Genomic DNA, 6,780 nt, shown 5'->3' on the forward strand with positions numbered 1-6,780 from the left:
TGCATGAAAATATTTATGACAGCATTTTTGTGTGATTGCATGATTTGAATGTTTTAGCTGGATGATTCTCAGCACCCACAAAGTTATAGAATATTCTAGTGTTTTAAAAGTCAGGGAGAAAAAGAAAAGGGGAAGATTTGTTAAAAGGTGAGTTCAGACCTTAATACATAACATTTGACACATTCTATTCATTCCTATGGGATTTTTACAAGCATATTTATCAATGGGTGAAAATTAGAACTCACCATTTGATAAATACACTTCTAAAAATCCAATAGGAATGAAAAGAATGTAGGTGAGTTTTCATGTATTAAGCTGTAAACTCACAATTTGATAAATCTGCCCCATATGTCATTGCCCTAAGTGGAAAGTGTTTAGTAAGCAGTGGGTTGTATTCCATTTCCCTAAGCATTGATGTACCTAGATGTTGCCAGGCCCTACAGAAAATTCAATTTAGGGCCCCATAACATTGGTAAATTGACCTACTCTATAAATATATATTTAAAGTGTTGATTAATTAGGGTCATGCAGGCCCCCCTACATCCCTGGGCCCCCTGCAACCTCTGTAGTCACGAAATGATCTTATCCAGTGGCCTACAGCCTGATCCATAGGATTGGCTCAAAGAAGTGCATTAGTTTCCTAACAATCACTCTATGATTCCATCAATCTTATATACTGCATAAGTAATGGTATTGTATTTGTAATGTAATGGCTTTAAGTACTTACCTTGTAACCTTTAGCTAATGAATAAAATACACCATAGATCATTAAAATACATGAATGTCTCTATAAATTAATGAAGATGTATGCCTATAATAACAAAAAAGTAAAGTAAATAAAGTAATCACTACCTAAGATGATTATACGTCAGTCCAAACTTCTTCAATCCATGGTGAATCCAGAGTCTGAGGTAATCTGTTCATATAAGATTGGCACAAGATCTGCTCATTTGGTAACCTGTCCTGTTAAGACAACACACATGTTGGTCCAACAACTGGATGACAAGGAGGTCCTGTTCAGGTCCTTGGCTGATGTGATTTCCAAATGCCTTGATTAATGGAATACAGTCATGGGAAATAAGATTTTTTTTTTTTAATTTAATTTAGAAATTTCACATGGGGCTAGCCATAATCTTCATTTCCCATGGTGCCACAGCCATGTGACTTGAGCTTTGTTAAACTTCAGTCACACTTTACTGCTTTGCTGCAAGTTGGAGTGATATCACCACCCCCCCTCTCAGTAGCCAATCAGCAGGACAATGGGAAGGTACAAGATAGCACCTTCCAGTAGATATTAGAATAGCACTCAATAGTAAGAAATCCAAGTCTGGCTTGGGACTCCTCCAGTTACATGTAAGTGGGAGAAACAATAGGTTACCTGAAATCAGTTCTAATGTGTAGCGCTGGCTCTTTCTGAAATCTCAGACTCAGGCACAATGCACTGAGATGGCACCTACACATCGATATTACAGCAATGAATTATTTGCAATGTAAACAGTATAATTTAGAAATAAAAATTACACCATAAAAATCAAAATAGAATCCCTTTAATATCTGACCAATTGCAGATGAGACACTGAAGGGGACGGTATTGTAATTGGCCTTATACACAGGTCAGTGTGCTGCAACTTCATAAGTGATGATGATACATTTCTTCACTGGTGTGTATTTATTCACGCACAAGTCTTGCCGTCTCTACTCACGTTCTCCCACTGGTTCTTGTATGTGTTGAAAAGTAGCTTGTGTCAGTTAGCCACTTCTCTCCTCAATATGGTGCTTCCTGCGTGCGTTCCACAGTCGAATACAAGCGCAAATTTATAGTGGTCTAGATTTTACTGTGATTGAATAAATTGCTATGCGGTTTTTTCAGGATTGAGCTTCCTTCCCAATTAATTCACCTTACAGCAACTTTTAATACAACCGATATATGCCCTTTTCTAGCATTCTATTAATTCAACCCATCGATAGTTGTGGTAGTTCAAAACTGGAGGGACGCATGGCATCCGACTCGAGTATAAGCCAAGGGTGACTTTTTCAGCACATTTTGGGTGCTGAAAAACTAGGCTTATACTCGAGTATATACAGTAATTCCAAACCCTATTTAAAGGAGAAGGAAAGGCTAGTAAAAAGTTAATCCCAAGCTGCAGGCATACCTTCAGTTGTCTCAATAGTGCCCTTAAATCTCCCCATACTTCACCCGTTCAGAAGATCAGAAGCCAAACAGAGAAAAAAAAACCGCTGAGCTGGGTAGAGAAGATTCCCATAATGCCTCGTTTTTTCCAAGACTTGAGGACTCGTTTCTACAGGCAGCGCATGGGCAGAGAGCAGAAGCGTCCGGTTGCCATGGCGACACAGCGTTGCCGAGTTCTCTCACAAGCAGGAGAGGGAAGGGGGGGAGGCGGGCTGGTGCTGCGAGGGAGATTGTTTGTGGCAGGAGTGGGGGTTTGTGGAGCTTGGGGGGGGGTTTGTGGCAGGAGCGGGGAGGAGCGGGGGGGTGGTTTGTGGAGCTGCAGAAACTTTGTAACAGGAGCAGGGAGCTGGCTTTTCAGCCCATACAGACACGCTGGATAAGATGGCGGCGCCGTGCACTGAAACAAGCATGTAAGTTCTAGTATGTGTATCTCTGTAAATCTTTCATTAGGCAAGCCAGGAATATAGCGATTTTACACAGCAATAGTAGTACTTTTTAATAGTGTGCTTAATAGATTTTGCCTTTCCTTCTCCTTTAATCCATAATGATATACAGTTTGCCATTTAAATATACATTTCTGTTCCAACCCAAGCAATTAATAAATTATTAATCATTAATATATATTAATATCTCCCCCTTTTTTCATATCACTTTTAGAGATTCCCTTAATCACACTAATTAAAACCCACTAAAATGTAATTTTTATAATAGTTATTGGTGCATTTTAATATATACTCAATTGCAGCCTGTGTTTCCAGGCTTCCTACCATACAGGCAGGTTAGATGGTTCCTGCTGAAACTTGTGATAGGGATCTTAGACTGTAAGCACCGGGGCAGGGACTGATGTGAATGATTACATGACCTAGGTAAAGTGCTGCTATAAATAGAAAAAAATAACTATGTGAAAGTAGTAAGCAGAAACTGCTGGTGGCACCTTGTCTAAGGAATATGGCACATGTGGTGTTCTGACCACTGCTGCCAGTGTTAGACTGAGCCGGTAGGGCACTGGGAGAAAACCTGGTAGGCCCCATTGGCCAGGACTGCATCCTGTCTGAGACTGATGGAAAAGGTTTACAGCAGGTGCGGTGGTAGGGCTTGCATCAGGGGCAGGAGGGGTCTGTGACACAGGTAGGGGGGGACCCAACCTGTGGCGAGCTCTGAGGTGGAAGCACTCAATGGGCCCAGCACATCTCAGTCTGACACTGGTTGCTGCCATTAAGCAGAAGACAGTAGCGGTAAAAACACCCCTTTCAATTTGTCAGTGCTGCCCAGAGAGATAAACCAAAAAACTAAATCTTGTGGTGACAGACAGATCTCCGCTATAGATGAAAGCTTTGGCCTTTCAGAGCAGGTCTCTTTGTAATTTCTGCAGGTGCTTTAACTAGCCCTTTATGCCATTGGTGAAATATATGTGTTAGCAAGAAATATGCAGTTTAAAAAAAAGCTCTCTCTACACAGTAAAAAAAACATTTCCCAGCTCTATAATGGTACCATAATTATTATAATAAGCTAATATTTTGTAACATAGGCCGAGATAATATGTATAGTTTGCTTTATAACCTGCCGTGTAAAATCATTTTGCTAGGAATTGCAAGAATAAATAAAACCAATTGCAAAAGAAAAGCTATTAGAGAATTTGCAGTGTTTGCAGCAACTGCCCGTACCATTAGACAGGAGCTAAACCATTCAGAAAGGTTTGAGAGGCACAGAATGTTGGCATTTGAAGCTTCGGAATTGTTTCGGGATTGTGGAGCCAAGTTTTTTTTCAGCTCTGCATTTGGAAAAAATGAAGCACAGGGACAGGGGGGTGTAACCCAAAGAGATACCAAGTCAACCAGAAGCACTTCCAGCTCTGTGAAACGGCTGCTCTGCTAATGAAACAGTGAGACCATTGTTTTGGGCAGCACTTCAACAGAACCTGACATTTTCAGCTGCCTAAATAAATCTCTGAATTATTGTTCATCTCTAACTACTATATTCCAGCTAAAAACCTAACACCAACCTATCAGTTCACATCTGCTGAGGAATTTAGTTGAGTTTGGTAAATAGTTCACTCCCAGTACATTATTCCTGCAATGCTGAAACAATATAAATATTCGGAAGCCTGAGCAGCCAATCAGGAGTGTAGCCCCAAAGTGAAATAGCTCTCCAGTTACAATGCTGACTCCTCATACAAAGGTGAGCTGTTACATGTATTGGAAAATAGTGTACACACTATCCAGTATGAAGTGTGATCTATGAACCACATTTACCAAGTTACTGAGCAAGCAAGAGACAAGAATCAGTTGTCACACTCTGGTTCCAGCAAAAGCCTTTATATAGCAATTGTCTAATAACTGTTGGAAGCATCCCTAAACTCAGTCTTGGGGCAATGGCATCTCAGGGTTTTTTTGCCCTCATGATTTCCAACTTAGTGGGAGGGGCATAAAAAAACCCTGAAATTTATGTTGTATCAAGGGCCCAAGGCAAGCACATAAAGAATACACAGACAAGTGTTTTGGAAAGTTCTACATTTATTAAAACTTCAGTCTTGGACAATTTCTATACCTCAGGTCTTACCTTTTCTTTGCAGTCCAGACCTGCACATATAAACACTGTCTTTATTCCCTTTGTTAGAAGGAAGACTTTCTGAAAAGTAGAAAAAAAATATATAAACACACGCTGCCCTTGAACAATAGACTATAACAACCGCAATAATGTCTGCCTAGGTCCCTGTCTTCAGGCAATAAATTCCCAATTTTATAACCACTTACAATAAAAGATTCACTTCTATTGCTTCTTCTTCAAGTTAATGTTCCTAAACTACAGAACATGATCTCTTTTCTCCTTCACTATCTGCAGGAGAAGAATTCAATAAGAATAATCAGGCATTATGTATCCTTTCAAAGTTTAGTGTATTAAAGTTCTAAAGCTATATAAACAATCCAAGGGTTTCCAGGAGTCCTCCTTGCCCTGTACTATTAGGCAAACATGAAAAAGCAAAAGAGAAAAGACAGTATTCTTATATTACTTCAATCAAAGATAGGATTGAAAGTGTAACTAAACTAACTGCTGAAACATTTAAAAAAGAAAACATCTATAGAATTCAGGCAGCCTATATTGGATGGATAATGCTATAACATTTTTTACATAAATGTAAAAGTACTATCTATATCAGTGATCCCCAACCAGTGGCAGTGGGGGAATGTTGCTCTCAGTGCCCCCAAACCAGGTAGTTATTTTTGAATTCCTGACTTGGTTGAAAAGAAATAAGATTTACTACCAAATAAAGCCTCCTGTAAGCTGATAATGTGCATAGAGGCTGCCTAATAGCCAATCATAGCCCTTATTTGGCACCACCATTAACTTTTATCATGATTGTGTTGCTCTCCAAGTCTTTTTACATTTGACTGTGGCTCATGAGTAAGAAAGGTTGGGGATCCATGGTCTATATCAACCTACAGTTTTAAATGTGTGAAATCATTAGCTGTATGTCTATGTAAATGATGAATGCAGACAGTACTAGACAGGGAGTGGCCAGGCCCAACTGGGGCTGCAACCCCAAGAGCCCTTCTTACCTCCTTAAGGGCCCCCCTATCAAAGTCCGCCCCCTCCCTTGCTGCCTAGTGTACCTCTTAACTCCTTCTTCCTTCTTAACTTGCAGCTGTGAGGCAAACACTGTGGGGAGCATCTGCAGCATCCTATTTGAGTGGGCCTGGGTCTGCGGGGCCCATGAAGGCCTGGACCCACCAGGTTTTTTCCCACCAGTGTCTCTGCAGCCCAGTCCGATCCTGAATGTAAAACAAAAATGCAGGTAATGGTTCTATATTTACAAACTTCTTAGTAGAAGATCCAAAGTGCAGCAGTCCTTCATGGAGAACCGCATGCGTGCCTTGGGTCTTAGCATTTGTTTATGATATACAGTGTATATATATGATTTTTGATAGATTTGATTTTCAGCAAATTTCAAAAAGTATGGAAGACTATTTTATGTTCCAATTTACAGTTGGTATATTTTGTGTCTGTCTCTCATAATAATCCTCTAAGATCTTACCAAACACAGTAACATTAAGGTAAAGGAGAGAGACTGATAACTGTAATTATAAAGACAAATGGGTGGTTTAAAGAACAGTAAGTACAGAGATAAGATGAAGGCAGAAAAACAAAAGAACCCCTATTCTACTGAAGGGGAATAATATAAACTAAGGGGAGCATCATGTACGTTTGGTGGGGGAGCATCATGTTGTGCGGCTGCTTTCCATTAGCTGAGCCTGAGCATCATGGTAGAATACAAGGAAGAATGGATAGTGAAAAATACAGGGAAATACTGCAAGATCATTTGTTTGGCTGCTGAAAAATGAAGGTCGTGCAGAAGTTCATATTTCAGCAGGACAAAGAAACCCAAACACAACTGAATAGTTTAAGAATAAAGCCTTGAATGTCCTACAAAGACCTGTTCTGAATTCAATGTGAGTATCTGAAACTAAATATGAGGTACTTTTTGAAACTGGGGTGCCCAGTCATCATCTGACTAACCTAAACAACCTGGAGCAAAAATGTTCCTAAAATAACTCTCAGTGTGCAAAGCTGCTATATACTCTCCTGAAAAG

Source organism: Xenopus tropicalis, chromosome 4, assembly GCF_000004195.4.
Source record: "Xenopus tropicalis strain Nigerian chromosome 4, UCB_Xtro_10.0, whole genome shotgun sequence".
NCBI classification, from domain to species: domain Eukaryota; kingdom Metazoa; phylum Chordata; class Amphibia; order Anura; family Pipidae; genus Xenopus; species Xenopus tropicalis.